Here is a 16,994-nt window from a genome sequence, read left to right as displayed (position 1 = left end):
TATTGATTGGGCTCACAAGGTAAGTGAGACTCTGTCCAATGCTCTCCATGCTGCAAAATTCTACAACACCTTCTATATGTCCTCCTTTCTCATTTATATGCTAGCTTCCCTAAAATTATGGCAAGGACTCCCAAGAGTAGAAGATTTTCTTGATGATGTGAAATCTTATGAGTTTTACCCTTGTTTACAATTGCAAAATAGTTATACAAAGTATGTCAAAGTTAATGATGCATTCACTATGAGAATTTGTAGGGAGCTCTAGGGATGCCTAGAGAGGAGATTCAGCCTGGAAACAATGGAGGCTATTAGCCAGTTTGGAAGTTATTTTATCTAGTTCTCATCTTTCTTGTATTTGTTCCTTGCTACTTTTCATGGATTCCCCTTGAAGCTACCCAGATATCCGAGCAACATGATTTTGTTGATAGAGATCATGAGGTAGGTAATCCAAGTGAACATGTTGAGTGGGAGCTTGAAGAAGAAGGGATATGAGTTCCCTATTAGAGTAGGAACCTTCAATTGTCAGTCTTGATCTAATGCAAATAATATGCTTAAATTTTTTGAGATGAGGTACAAATTGGAGATGTATGAGGTCCTGAGACCTATGTTTGACCCAATGTATATGCTAGGGAGGTGTTATAGATTGGGAGTGTGATCAAACAAATTACCACTATTAAAGATTATTAGGCAGATTATAAAGACAAATTTGAAAGTCAAGATCATGCTTTCACCATGCCCACACTAGAGAAAATAAAAACATATAATATCAATCTTGATGTTGAAGGATTAAAAGATGATGGGAAACATATGTATAGTAATACTTATCTGATTGAGTTAGGAGGCACTCCTATTAGTTTAGAGCCTTATAAAGATGTTGAGGAAGACTTAGATATCATGATGGTCCTAATCATCAAAAGAACTACAAAGTGGGTCCAATGGACTACTTCAAAGAGGAGTAGAAGTAAAAGTGCATTAGCTCAAGCTTCTCCAATAGCTGCATCTCCTTCCTCCTCTCAAGGTGGCACAACAAGTGTAACCTTGGCCATCACTCAAGGACCATCTCAACTATTAAGAGGAGGTGACCAACCTCTAGATAAGAACATTATTATGGCTAATACTTTCCATGATGGCTCCCTTCTAGTTATTGGAACCCAAACTGATGTTGAGAAGAAGAAGACGAAGGACCCAAAAGATAGTGACATCACCCCAGTTCCCTCTCCTCGTGCCACCCCAATTTCCTCTTCTCATGCCACTCTACTTCCTTGAACTCATCATAGTCTAGTTCTACAAGTAAGGACTACACTTCTATAGCCAAGTCTATCCCTAATGCTGATAGAGGATTTGGGAGATGGAAGGAGCAATAGCAATGAATCTACTGAATCTGACGAGGCAGCTAAGAAAACCTTAGAGGTAGAGAAAGGCTAGAGCTCTTCCAAGATTATTTATCAAGCTCCAAAGAATCCCTTCTCTTCAACTGCGATAGCAATTACTCTTGTCAAGACAAAGATGTTTAGCATAGACTCACTTGGGATAGCCTCCAAGGTGATAGGCACAGATTCTTGGTTGGAGGATACTTTGGAGAAGAAGAGAAAGAGGAAGGATGAAAGTGCTCCAAACAAGGATGCCTTATCTCTTGTAGTTTTCTCTAGGTCTACTTTGAGTAAGGTAAGTAGCAAAAGACCTTGTCTATCCTTGGACAAGATCCTAAAATTGGACACCTAACAATGGAGATTGTGAAGCCCACCAAGGATGGATGAATGGAAGATATGACCGCAGATGATTTTACTTTGCACTCGATGGATCTTGGAGATGCCAGACATGACACCAAGGTTTTCTTGTGGAATCCAACCAATGAAGTAATTGAAGGACAACTAGAAAGCCTCAAGTTTTCAAAGATTAGGATGAAGGCAGAGATAGAGGAACTGAAAAGATCTATTAGACAATTGGTCATTCCACTGATAAGTATCTCTAGAATGTCAGTAACAAGTAATCCTACTTTTTTCAAAGTTCAAGCCCTTATCTCTCAGCTTCAAGAAGATAGGCACTTTGGCCAAATTGGTAAGGACTAGACTGGGAAGCTCAAATTGGAGGGAATCTCTATTATAGAGCAAATTGGCAATGTTATCTTAAGATTAGAAATAGAATAGGATAACATCTTGGATAATAGAAATACTTGGGCTGGAGAGAGAGTGAAAAGTGATGATTGTATCTCTCTTTTGAAGATGATTATTCAAATGAAGGAAAAGGAATTCATCGAAGCAAAGATCTTGCCAAAGGGAGATGAGCCTTTGTTCAAATGGATTCAAAGCATGCAGTTCAAATTGGAAATGATCTTGTTAGTAGAGAAAGGACTTAAGGAGATAGAGGATAAAGTAAAAAAGGACCAAGATAGGAGTTTTGAGCTCATGAGTGGATTGCATACAAATTTGTAGACTAGCAGCCAAGGGAAAGGACTCGTTGGAATAACTATCATGTAGGAGAATTTCTCCAAATTCATAGATAGTCTGACAAATATATCCTCTAGTAATCAAAACAAAGTTGTGAAACTCCATAAACTTAGCAAATGTATAAACATGACCATAGAGGAATTACAAGATCGATTGAATGCTATGAAAGATTTGGTGAGGGGGCATTCAACGTGGCTCTTGAGATACACCAACATACACATGCCTAGGCATGAAGAGCTAATCCCAATCATTGTTTCTACTAAAGCATATAGGGTGAAAGTTGAAATGGAAATGAAGGCAAAGTGATTCATATTTTGCCTCTTTTATTTTTTGATGTAATCATTGTAATACGAAAAACTAATTTCTTACCATTTTTTATTCTTTTGAGGAGATGAACTAATTGAACTTCTATTGTAATGGTCATCTCAAAATCCTATATGTATGAAATTGAAAGATTAATAAAAGGTCAACTAATTTTTGGTGTGAAGTACTTGAAGCTGCAGAGTCAATTGAATGGTATTTTGTATCAATTATTTTTTGTTCCATTTTTGTTATTTGTTAATTACATGTTTTCTCTTTAATCTAAACCAAGGCAAGGAAAAAATGGAGTTTCATTCCCCTATTTTTGAAGAAGTGAATGGATGTGATAAGTAGTGTCATGTCATGTTTAAAGAGAAACCTCTTAGATTTTTTTCCTTTCAATTAATATTTCTTTCCCTATAGCTTAGATTCTAGTTGAATTAGATAGTATTAGTTGTTATGCCATTTTGAGTTATTAAGCTTTGTGATTTCATAAGATGTGTGGGTTCACAAACTTAATCAATTCTTTAGAAATCACTTCTTTCCTGAGTTAGATCCTATTTAGGCCTAGCTCAGTTTTACCTCTCCTATTCTCCAGTCAAGACCACACCCCATATAAGTTTTAGGAACAAAACATAATTTATTGCAAATCCATAATAGGGAGTTGTACCTATTAATTGAGAGAAAAGTTATCCTTTTCAAAAGCAACTTTTCAATTGTTACTAATCAGATATTGTTCACAGTTTGGGGAATTAAGAGTCAAAATTAGAAAGAATCAATCTATTTACCAACAATTTTCTAGAAGAGATATGGAATATGTGGTAGATTCATTGTATCCTACTTAATCCATCCTAACCCTAAATTTGATGATGGAGAATGAGAGAAAAAATATCTTTATTTCTTATTTATCGGAATTGTTGGTCATGAAACAAGATTGTCATTTGTGAGAACCTAAGGAAGAGAAGGAGTCAAGGGTTTTTCTTCATTAAATGACCTAAGATAAGAGTCTACATTAGCATGTTAAGCAAGAAGGTTTAATGGTTAACAAGCTATCAGAGCTTAAATGTGTGATGACCAAGCAGAGTGGAGGAATAAAACAATGATCGGTAATCTACAAATGGAGTTGTAAGTTGTTATCAAATCAAGCCTTACTATTACTCTCTAATAATTGTATCAATCTAGGGTAAATCCTTTGGATTAAGGTTGACCTAACAATCATTTGTAAATCCTTTAATCAGGTGACATTCCAAGTGAATTTTCTAAAGTCCTCCAACAAGGCTCACTCCTAATAGGGTGATTGAAATCCTTTAACAAGGTCACATTTAACAGTGTGTATTGTAACCTTCAATAGGGTTGGCCTTTCACAAGGCATCACTTCAAAAGAGTGAAAAAGGGTAGCATGTTACTAATGGTTTTTTTCCAAATTGGGTTTCCATGTAAATCTTTGTGTCAAGTGTGTTGATGAATCTATTATGTTTCATGTTTACATTTCTACAAATTGATTTGACATTAACCTACAAATTTTTAAGTGATTGCATAATCTTATGGATGCATGCATGATGAATAATGTTTTATGGGTTCACTAAGCTATGAAAAGTTTTATTTATACATCTAGACCTTGGATAACTGATTCACCCCCTCTCTCAATTATTCTAAAGTATTCCAACAATGCTTTTATACCTCTCCCCATAAAATGGTTTATCTACTCAGCACTTGGCGTGTCCATTTTCAAACCCTAACAATTCCATCTTAAAGACCATATACCCTTTTAAAATCATTTGTTGGGCCTCCAATGTGCCTTCTAGAGGGAATTAACACAATATGAAATAATACTCAAAAAAATTAAATGTTTATTTGTGTATTTGTGAGAAACCTTGGGAAGGAATTCAAAAATGGAGATTCTCATTTGGTTACAGACAATCTCTAATCAAGGCTCAACCCTAAATAGGAAAAATCATAAACAATTATCTCATGAGAAAAATTAAGTAGCAATTTTACAACCACAGTTATTACAAAGTGGACCTCATCCTGTGTAAGATTTGCAACATCTTCAACACATTTAATATTCTCTATTCCTCACTAAAACATGATTCCATACCCACTTGATTTCAAAAGATAAAATGCACAAACAAGAAAAACTATAATGTTTTCAACCCACACAGATCTTCATTACTTTGATAAGATCAATTGGACCCCAAAGTGGTTCCAACTAAAAAAAATCATTTTCAAACAACTGACTTTTAGATTGATCCATTAAACTCCTCACAATTTGATCCATTGAGCTCCTTATACTAATTAGAATCAAACTAGATCACTTGCTTAATCAATTAAAATTCATTTTCATTATTTTGCAAACCTGTGACTTTCATATTAGGAGGCCTCTAAGCTAGCTTTAAAAACTGTCAGAATCAAACAATCAAGCCCTGAAACCTTGTTTTTATATTCTCTAGTATGTACTCTTTCAATCTACAAAATCTCATCTAATTTCATTTATTCGTTCAAAAGATATTGACTGAAAAAGTTGCCTCCTCCAGACTACCCTTCATTTAAATATGTTAGAAATAGATAATCACATTCGAATTTGGCTTTGAAAATAGGCCAAACATAAACTTGGAGTAACAAGACCTAGGGAATTGGTTTAGTGTCACATGGAGAGTATGAATATGTGATTTTATCTCATGATGAATAACTGGGCACATTTGGGAGGCATGCAAAGTTGGATACTTGGAATTGCAAAATTGGGAACACTGGCAGAATAGTGATTTTCACAAACAGAATGGACCCAGGAAAGTATGCAGACAAATTTGTCAAGACTTGAAACTGGTATACTTGAAGTATTTTTAGAGTAGAAAAAATTGGTACAATCCATTTAGTCTCATCTATCACGGTCTCAAAGTTATGACATCCCAAAAAGGACTACTGATCAATCTACATTTTTAGATACCAGTAAAACTTTACAAGTTACATTTGGAATCATTTTTTATAAATACTCAAATAGATTTGTTATAGGCTCAAATATGGAACATAATAAGTATCTGACCCCTAGAATAAAATAAAATAATAATATTTTCATTTTTTTCAACTGGGTCAAAGTTATAACTGGTCAAACAAGGCTTCTTGAAATTTTGAACAATATGCATTAGCATAACAACAATAAACAACAAACTTTGAGGGATTCAAAACCTGGTCAAAACATATCAAAATGATTTCAAATCTAAAACATAGGTTCTTTGATATACATACTAAACACTTCCAAAGTGGTGAGCCATGAAACTTAACCAGGTGCAAGATATTCAATTGCAAACTAGGCTTCTTGACTATATTTGACACTAGTGCAAAAAAAATGCAGATTTGAGAAATTCTCAAAATGACACTTCACAGAATGGCAACATATCATCATGGGAAGCATGCATATACTAAACTAGTATAGATATCTTAAATAAATCTATCTAATGAAATGTTGTTAGATATCCACTACAAAATAATTATAATTTAATTTACTACATCTAAAATTATTTATATTCCTTTTATCTCCAATTATTTATTTTTTTACTAACTTAAGCTTTTTATTTTAATTTCTTAAAAAATGGATAATTTACATCTCCAAATATTATAATTTAAATGGATATTTTATGTGGTATTTATTAAATTTTTTTTTAAATTATATTCTATTTATAATAAGATTTAATTTTTTGACATGTAGATGGTTTTCAAATTTAACCTAGAAGAATAAAATTTAACATTAACACACTCACACCATCCCACTCCCTCGTTCTGCCATTGTAGAATGTCTATCGACATTAATGAAGGTGTTGAATGCATCAAACACTTCATAGGCCTCAAAATGATAGTCGGGTACATATGCATGAAAAATGTTTGTAGGGGCTTAATCTGACTCAAATTTCAAAATGGTACTCAAAATCAGTGCTTCAATTTTGAGTCCCAACAACTTGTATTTTCACAATAGATAACCAGTGGTTCCTTTATTTCTTCCTTCATTCCTAACAATGGTTCCTTGATCCAAATTATGTTAGAATAATTAACTATTGCAACAACATATTTTACCTCTATTGGAGACTAAGAGATCAATAATGCTACTTTCTTGTCCATGACACTAACCTCTTTCCAAGAAAGAATGATCCTCCACAAGTGTTTTTCTTGTCATCAATGCTTCTAGCCCAATCTATATTAGTAAAGGATTTTAACGCAACATTTCCCCTATTTTTGTACCATAAACTATAGTCTTTATTTCCTTTAGATATCTCAAAATTCTTTTAACTACCATCATATGATTTTCTTTACGATTGGCACAAATTATTGCAACTATATTGACTACTAATGCAATATCAAGCCTTGTGTGTACCACATACTGAAAATTCATAATTATGGATCTATAGGTAGTTTAATTTACCTCCTTTAAATCATAATTTTTAGATAGCTTGTGTCCAATAGACATAAGTGTTCCAACTAGTTTGGAATCTTCCATTCCAAAGGTCTTTAATATTTTCTTGATATACTTTGACTGAGTGATGTAGATCCCATCCTTCATTTGATGAGCTTGTAAACCAACAAAGAATTTTATCTCTCCAAACATTAATATTTCACATTCTTCCCTTTTCTTTAGAGAATGTTTTACATAAGTCATCATGTCCTATAAATAATATGTCATCAACAAATATCTCTACTAGCAATATCTTATTTTTTGGTCATTCTTTAATATATAGACTACTATTATCACTTGCTCTTTGAAAACCAATCCTTACTAGATATCCATGTAGTCTTTCATATCATGCTCTAGGAGCTTGTTTTAGACCTATAAAGCTTTGTGCAGTTTGCAAACCATGTCTCTTTTATTTGGATCAATGAAACCTTTAGGTTTTTCAATGATGTATACTTCTTCCTCCAAAATTTCATTCGAGAAAGTTGATTTCACATCCATTTGATCCACTTTGAATCCTTTGTGTGTAGCATATGTAAATAGTGTTCTAACTCTTTCAAGTCTTGCAACATGAGAAAATGTTTCTCCAAAGCCAATGCATTCTTCTTGAACATATCCTTTACATAGTAGCCTTTACTTGATACTTCACCTTTTTCATTCAATTTGTTTCTAAAAACCTACTTTGTACCAATTACATTTTTCTCCTTGGGTCTAGGAACAAGAGTCTAGGTATTGTTTCTTTCAATTTTCTCAATTTCTTCATTCATTGCCTCTATCCAACTTTCATTATTCAAAGAATCTTTTATAGATCTAGGTTCAAATTCACTAGGAAAATATGTACCTTTTAGTTTGTTCCTTGTCAATATGCCTCCTTTTTGATCTCCAATTATTTGATCAAATGCATGATGCCTTCTCACATATTTAGCAAGTACAAGTTCTCTCCTTCTAAATTCTAGACTTGTTTCACTTAGTTCACCATGTCCAATGACTTTGTGATATTTTGTTCTTTTCTTGGGTTCAACTATCTAAGACTCAGTTCCCTTTGTCTGTGACTTGGGTTCCTCTATCTATGACTCAATTTGAACTATATGTTGCTCAGGTTGCATTGGCTACAACTTGGTTTTCACTATAGACTTGCCTTAGGTGGTATAGTCTAATGTTTCCCGACCACACTTTCTTGTAACTTGGGTAAATTCTTAGGCTCATAGTAAACAAAGGTTCTATAGTCCTTAGGTTCCTTACTTCTTTTTTCTTCACTCTTTTCTACAAACTCATCAATCTTCATATGTAAACTTTCTATAACTTTGTGAGTAGCAATATTCAAACATTTATACGCTTTTCTCTTGTTGGAGTAGCCTAGGAATATGCCTTCATCACTTTTTTCATGAAACTTTCATTTCCTTACCTCTTTGAATATATAACATTTGCTTCCAAATACTTTGAAATAATGAACATTAGGTTTATATCCATACCATAATTCATAAGGTGTTTGATTTGTACCTTTCTTTAGGTGAAATCAATTAGGGATATGAATTATTGTGTTAATTGCTTCTTTTTATTATTTGGTTTCAACATTTTTCTCAATCATCAGTGTTCTTGCACAATCCGTGATGGATCTATTTCTTCTTTCTACTATGTCATTCTACTGAGGTGTGTCGAGTGTGTAGGATTTGAGAAAATATGCAAATCAAATCCACAAAGCCCTTGAATAACTACATGCAAAAAACCTATCATGAAGAAGAAAAAAGACAAGAAGAGGCAAGGGTTTGATTTGGAAACACGCAAATTGTATATTCAAAATAAGAAGAGATTGAAGCAATCATAATTACAAAGAGATCAATCCTTATAAAAGGAGATCGAAACCCAAAAAAGGGTAACCTAATAAGTTACTAAAGGTAACCTAAAGGTGAAAGCTATTTAATAATGATAAAATTATTATTAAATAGGAAAAGCAAAAAAATGCATAAAGCAAAATCTTAAGAAGGGAGAAAAGGTAATTTAATAAATTAAATTAAATTATCCTTTTTCTCTAACACCCCCCTTGAGATGAGCAATAATGCAAAAAGAGTAAGGAACTACAATGCAATGTTGACAGAAAACTTGGGTCCCAGCAACAAGGACTGATGAGATACCCAATCACAACAAAATCTCTGTGAAATAGAGAAATGGAGAAAACTCAATGGGAAAAACTCTACTCCAAAAAGAGATAGCTAAAAACCTAGTGAAGGATTGTAGAAGCCTCCAACTAGAGGAATGTTCCAAAAAATAAGAACAAAGAATGATCATGAAGGAAACCACTAAAGCATGAAGAAGTCACAAAATATGTCAAAAAGAAACTAATGATCTGAAGAACCTCAACTAAAAACAAAAAGAAGAGTGTTTATATGGTAGATGATCCATCTCATCAAAATGTATAGGTATCCAGCCACTGGAATCACCTAGTACATAGCATCAAATACTAAATACATAGCTCACTCCAATGAGCCAAGGTAGCATTAGAAACAATAGAAGAACCCCCCCCCCCCCCCCTAATGTAAACAAGGGTGAGGTGACAGGAAACTGAGAAAGTGGGCCAAAAATTGCCTACAAAATAGAAAGAACCAAGAACATCAAGAGTGAGGAAGAGATAGAGACACTTATAGAGGCATGTGTCACTGATACATCATGGGGCTAATATCATGGAAGGGTCACTCATTTGAAAAAGGAAGAGGGCACTAAATGGAAATTAACTATCCCCCCATGGCATTTTATAATATAATGCGAGTACAATAAATCACAATGATGAAAAAGATCCCAAAAAGTAATGACAGGCACTTTACCTTAGTGCATTAGCATAAAAATTCTTACAAATGGTATCAAAAATGATCAAAATAGGCAAGGAGCTGATACAATAGATAGAATAACCCAAAAGAAGAGATCCCATGCCAAGAAAACAATCTCCAAACCTAAAACATCTAAGATATCCACCATAGAGCAAAAAAGCAAAAAATATGATAGAAAGAGCATGGAGCAAAATCTAGAAGAAATTATGTCATTTCTAAAAAGTAGACAAAACCATCTTTCACCAAAGTATAAAATTTTTGAAAAATAGAGATGGGATGCTCAAGATATGCCCTCCGGAGTGAAAAACTGAACAACTAGCCTTGACTACCAAAATAGGCAACCAAACTACATCAAAATCAAAAAACACCTACACCAATGTCTCCATCTTGGAACCAGCTTACTGGCACATTTTTTAGATTGAAAAAATACATTTGTATGCTCAAGTTATGGAAATGAATGGATAGGGCCCCTGGAAATGCAAAAAAAAAATACTTTTCTTTAATAAAAAGTAATAAATAAATAAAAAATACACCACCTCCACACTGCCAATGGAGCGGTGGTCAAGCATATGGATAGGCTTCTGAGTAGGGCTACAGAGGTGGGTAGGCATCAATGTTAGCAGACTCTGCTCACAATAGGTAGTGGAGGAGCTGCAGCATCCACCAAGCTACAGTGGTATGTGGGACCACCAGCGATTTACCGCAACCACTAGCAGTTTTGGTGACTGCTAGTGGTTTTCCTAACCACATTAGCCAAAAGCCACATAAATTTTTTTTTGTATTTTTTAATTTTTCTACCTTGTAATGTGTCCCAGAGGTTGTACGACCCTACCAGGCAAAAACTTTTGCCTCCTAGATCAACGTTGTCAAGAATGAACAAACTTTATATGGAAATGGGGATTTTGATGCCTTTTGGATCCATCTATGAAGTCTGTTTGGCCTCAAACTGCTCCAAAAATTGGTGACCCCTTATTTTCTCAAAAAATACCTAATAAACTCTAAACTTGATCTGTCAAACCCTTGTTCTCCCTTTTTTTCCAAATACCGAACAAGCTATAATAGATCTAGCTCTGATACCATATAGGATTTGAGAAAATATGCAAATCAAATCCACAAAGCCCTTGGATAACTACATGTAGAAAACCTATCATGGAGAAGAAAAAAGACAAGAAGAGGCAAGGGTTTGATCTAAAAACATGCAAATTGTATATTCAGAATAAGAAGAGATTGAAGCAATCATAATTACAAAGAGATCAATCCTTATAAAAGGAGATTGAAACCCAAAAATGGGTAACCTAATAAGTTACTAAAGGTAACCTAAAGGTGAAAGCTATTTAATAATTATAAAATACTTATTAAATAGAGAAAGCTAAAAAATGAATAAAGTAAAATCTTAAGAAGGGAGAAAAGGTAATTTAATAAATTAAATTAAATTATCTTTTTTCTCTAATAGGGTCTAGATACTTATCTTTTGATCCCTCTTTCATTTTAGAATTCATTGAATTCATTAGAGATGAATTCACCTCCTCTATCTAGCCTTAGGCATTTTAGATTCTTCCTTGTTTCTTTTTCAACTCTAGCAAAATACCATTTTAACTTTTGAAAAGTGTAAGATTTGTCTTTAGGAACATTACTATCATCATCCTAGAATAATCATCAATGAACAAAATGAAATATTTGTCTCCATTTTAGCTCTCTTTACCTATTGTTCCACAAAGATCAGTATGAACTAGTTCCAAGACTTCTTTTATATAGTAATTCTTACTTTTGAAATGACTTTTGCCTATTTTTCTAATTTTTCATTGTTTGCACGTGTCCATATCAGGTTTCTTCAAATTTGGAATACCTCTTACTCTTTTCTTCTTTCTTATGGTAACTAGGTTATCAAAGTTTACATGACACATTCTTTTATGCCATAGCCAAATTTCCTCTACTTGTACCAAAAATCATGAAATTTTAGTGAGATCTAGATAGAATAGATTACCTTTAGTTTGATTACCAGTCCCAACTAGGCTTCCTTTCTATCCAATAGCTTGACTTTCGTATTCATGAATTCTACCTTGTATCCAATGTTGTTCAGCAATGCCACACTTAGTAGATTTTTGATGCAGGAGCATGAATCTCTCAAAGTGTGATCTCTTCTTGTATAAAATATTTGGAGGTGAATAATCTTAATGTATAAGATCTTAGTTGGGAAGCTCTTCTTGGTAAAGCTCTTGGTGTGAAGACTCTTCTTGTGGAAGCTCTTATTTGGGAGTTCTCTTATGTTCAAGCATTTGTAAACTTCTATTGGAAGAAGTCATAAACTTTGATGTCATATTGTTGATGTTGTAAGAATTTGGAAGTCTAATAAAAGCATTCTTTGTGCAGCATTTTATCTTGTTTTTGTCTCTGTATTGTTTTTTTTATGATTATGAGTCGATAAGGGTGGTGTGGCCCTTCGTCAAATGCTATCAAAGTGGTAGTTCCTCAGCATGTGGATAGATCACCAAATGTGAGGCAGTTTGTACCCGGACCTCATGTTGGATGTAGTTTTTCAAGAAGAAGTTCTTGATTGTGTAGATAGATCACTGATTGTGAGGTAGTTTGCACAAGAATTGTGATTTTAGCTAAGTGTGTAGATAGATTGTCGATTGTGAGGTAGTTTTCATAAGGCTCTTTTATTGCATGAATTTTTTCTTATGAATACTTGATCATGGAGAAGAGAAAGAAGAATATGACTTTTGTAATTAGATGGATTTTGAGGATTTCTAGACTTGAGAAAATTAGAGCAAGAAATCAAGAGGTATTATGCATTGTATTCATTGATTTGCAAAAATAGGTGACTAAATTACAGGTTGAGTTGTGAGAGAGAAGAGTGCATTACAAGAAAAGAGATGTTGACTATTCTTTGGATGTAGAAAAGAAAGAAGATCTAGTGGAGTATCACACATGTGATACAAAGGAAGAGTAAGAGAATGAAGAGGAAAATATTTGTAAACATAAAGTTGAAGAAGATGAGAGAGAAGAGGAAGAGCATCAAGATTACAAGATTTTTGAGCTTGAAGTAAATCAAGATGATTTGAAGACTATAGTAATAGAGGAAGAGTATAATGCCTTGGTTGGAGGTCAAGCAAGTAAAGCAATTACATGCATTGTTGATGACATGAAAGAAGAAAGAGAAGATGAATATGTGAAAGAGGTAAATGTTTATGACCCATGGTGACACAAGGAGGGATGAATAATTAAGACCAAAGGCACATCTAGCTATCCAAACCACCTTGCAAGAGTTAACACAATGGAAACACAACACACATAAAAACAACCAAAGGAGGAGGAAGAGAAAACACTTATTGATTCATCAATTAATTAGCATACATGCCCAGTTGTAAGGCCTTCTTGTTATAGATTATTCTAGAACATTTTATAAGAGGAAGGTCGACCCAACAATGGTCTGGACACATCCCAAGAAAAGATCTTAACAGAAATGTCACAATCAAAATAAATCCTGCAAGTTAGCTAACAGAAATCGCATCCAAATGCTAACACTCGACATAAATAGAAAAACTCAGTGCATGAAGGGTCACTTGGCATACACTAGGTAACTCAGCACATGAAGAGTCACTCAACATACATTGGGTAACTCAACACATAAAGGAACACTTGGTCAACACTAGATTGATATAGTAACTCGACATCCACTAGAGCCATAGTAATTTGGCATCCATTAGAGCAGCATCCACTAGAGCTACATTAACTCGACATCCATTAGAGGTATAGTAACTCAGCATCCATTAGAGCTATTGTAACTTAGCATCAACAAGAAGAATGAACATAAATGAGTAGGATAACAAGGAAACCTAAGATGCTCCTGCATCAGACAATCGAGGTTGAAATAAATGATTCTCCTGAGTCACTGAGATGTCACAATCTAAGTTGAACCCAACTCAGATTGAGAAATCCATGAAGCATCTTCAATAGGCCTATTCTTTCACTTCACCAAATATTCATAGTAATATTTTCCTCTTGTGCTCTTTCCAACTCTCTGATCCAATATCTGTTCAACTTCTTCAATCTTATTCTTAGGATAATCTTCTAATACAACAACTTCATCATCTGACTCATGATACTTATATAAACCAATAATATTGAATATAGGAGATATATCCATGTCATCAGGTAACTCAACTTCATAAGCATTACCACTCTCAAACTTCTTCAAGATCTTACAAGGTCCAAATTTCTTCACCTTCAGCTTATAATATGTTCCAACACGAAATCTTCATTTCTTTAAATGAACCATCACCTCGTCACCAACTTTAAAATCATGATGTCTTCTAGACTTATCAGCATTCTCCTTATACTTCTAATTTCTTTGTTCCAACCTCAACTTCACTTCCTTATGCAAAGACTCCATAAAATTAGAAAATTCTTCTCCTGTAGTGCTTCTCTTTTCTTCACCAGCAACATCTCTCAAATTTGATATACCTCTAGGCTAAATTTTAGTACCAATCTCAAAAGGTTTTTTCCCTATACTCCTATTCACAAAATTGTTATATGCAAACTCAACTTATGCCAACACTATTTCTCAATTACTTGGCTTATCTCCAACTAAACATCTTAGCAAATTACCCAAGCTTTTATTCACAACCTCTATCTGTCCATCTATCCGTGGATGGAATGTAGAAGTAAACTTTAACTCAATAGCCATCTTTTTCCACAAAGTCTTCCAAAAATAACCAAAAAACTTACTATCTCTGTTAGAAATAATACTTCTTGGTAATCCATGCAATCTCACAATCTCCTTAAAGAAAAGTTTAGCAACATGCTCAACATTTGATGTCTTCCTACATGGTATGAAATGAGCCACTTAGAAAAATTTTCCACTACAACAAATATGGAATCATACCCTTTCACTGTCTTAGGTAATCCAAGAACAAAATCCATACTAATGTCACTCCAAGGTTTCTTAGGAATAATAATAAGTGTATACAAACCAGTATTTTGACTCACTCCTTTTGCAATTTGACAAACTACAAAACTCTTTACAAATTTTTGAACATCCTTATAAATTTGTGGCCAATAATACTTCTCTTTCAGCAAAGTCAATGTCTTATCAATTCCAAAATATCCATCCAATCCACCACTATACTTTTTCTTAATCAAATTCAACCTCATAGAACTTCTAGGAATACACAATTGAAGGCCTTTGAATAACATACCTTCTTGAATGAAATACTCATCATACTTACTTTTGTGATCTATCTGATTTGGTGCTCTGCACTCTCTCCACACCTCAGAAAAATTAGGATCAGCATCATACAACTCTTTCATTTCATCAAAACCATGAACTTTAACCTTCATTTCAGTCAACAAAGAATGTCCTCTACTCAATGCATCAGTAACTATGTTAGTAACTCCACTCTTGTTCTTAATAAAAAAATGTGAAACTTTACAAGTGCTCAACCCACTTCATATGTCTATGATTCAATTTATGTTGACTTCCCAAGTATTGTAAAGCTTTATGATCAGTATACAACACAAACTCCTTAGAAATCAAATAATGTCTCCACTTCTTCAAGGCTTGAACAATAACATAAAACTATTGATCATACACAAGATATTTCCTTTTAGCATCATTCAACTTCTCACTAAAGAAAGTAATAGGTTTACCTTCTTGACTCAATACAGCTCCTATTGCACTACCACTTGCATCACATTCAACTTGAAATACCTTATTGAAATTAGGCAAAGATAATACAAGTAGCTTAGTAACCTTTTGTTTCAAAGTCTCAAAACTCTTATCAGCTCCATGTGTCCATTTAAATTCCTTTTTATCTCCTCTCATTGTCTCATTCATAGCCTTACAAATAGAACTGAAATTTCTTATGAACTTTCTGTAGAAACTAGCCAAACCATGAAATGATCTTACCTCACCCACATTCTTAGGTGTAGGCCATTCCAAAATTGCTTTAACCTTCTTAGGATCCATCTTCAATCCATCAGCTGAAATCACAAATCCCAAATACACAATCTCCTCTTACATTAAAGAACACTTTTTCAGATTAATCAACAACTTTTCCTCTTTCAACCTCTACAATACTTGTCTAATATGCTCAAGATATTCTTCCTTAGTCTTAGTGAATATCCAAATATCATCCAAATAAAAAATCACAAACTTACCCAAGAATTTTTTTAGAATATCATTCATCAACCTCATAAAAGTACTAGGTGCATTAGTCAAACCAAAAGGCATAACTAACCATTCATACAAACCATCTTTTTTCTTGAAAGTGGTCTTGTTGATCAAATAAGTAAGATTGAAAAATGAGTTTCAACACACTTAACCATCTTCACTATACATGTCGAGTATACAATGGAAGCCGAGCCAGAACTCTAACACATGTCAAGTTATAGATAGTGTTGAGTAATTCAAGAATCAGTAGAAGTCGAGCAATACAAAAAACTAATAAGTGTTGAGTAACATAGGAAGTTAATAGGTGTCGAGTAACACAAGAGTTCTATAGGTGTCGAGTGACACAGTAATTCTATAGGTTCCAAGTGACACAATAATTCTATAGGAGCTGAGTAACTCAGGATCCAAAAAGAGCCAAGCAATATAGGAAAGATTCAGGTGCCGAGTAAAGTAGAAACACAGTGGATGCCAAGCAATACAGAAGAGATGGTGTCGAGTATTAGTATTACTTCATGTGTCGAGAAACACAGGATTAGCATAAGAATTTGTGCCAATACAAACCATGATGTGAAATGGTTATGCATGACTCATGATAGGATAAAAGGATAAGGTCAAATCCTCCCAACCACCTATGCAATCCTCATGCAACCAATCAGAAAATTAGAGACTGCATGCAACCAATGGGTGAATTTCAAGGGTTTGAGTGGGAACACTTGAATCAAGGAGGCATAATGAACCACTAATCTTTATAAGGGAGTCTTGATGCCATTGAACAAGTAGAGAGAAGCAAAGAAAAGAAGAAGGAAAAGAAAAAC

This window comes from Cupressus sempervirens, chromosome 6 (assembly GCF_028749045.1).
Source record: "Cupressus sempervirens isolate cs-2001-9-10 chromosome 6, ASM2874904v1, whole genome shotgun sequence".
Classification (NCBI taxonomy): Eukaryota; Viridiplantae; Streptophyta; class Pinopsida; order Cupressales; family Cupressaceae; genus Cupressus; species Cupressus sempervirens.
This window is presented reverse-complemented; position numbering follows the sequence as displayed.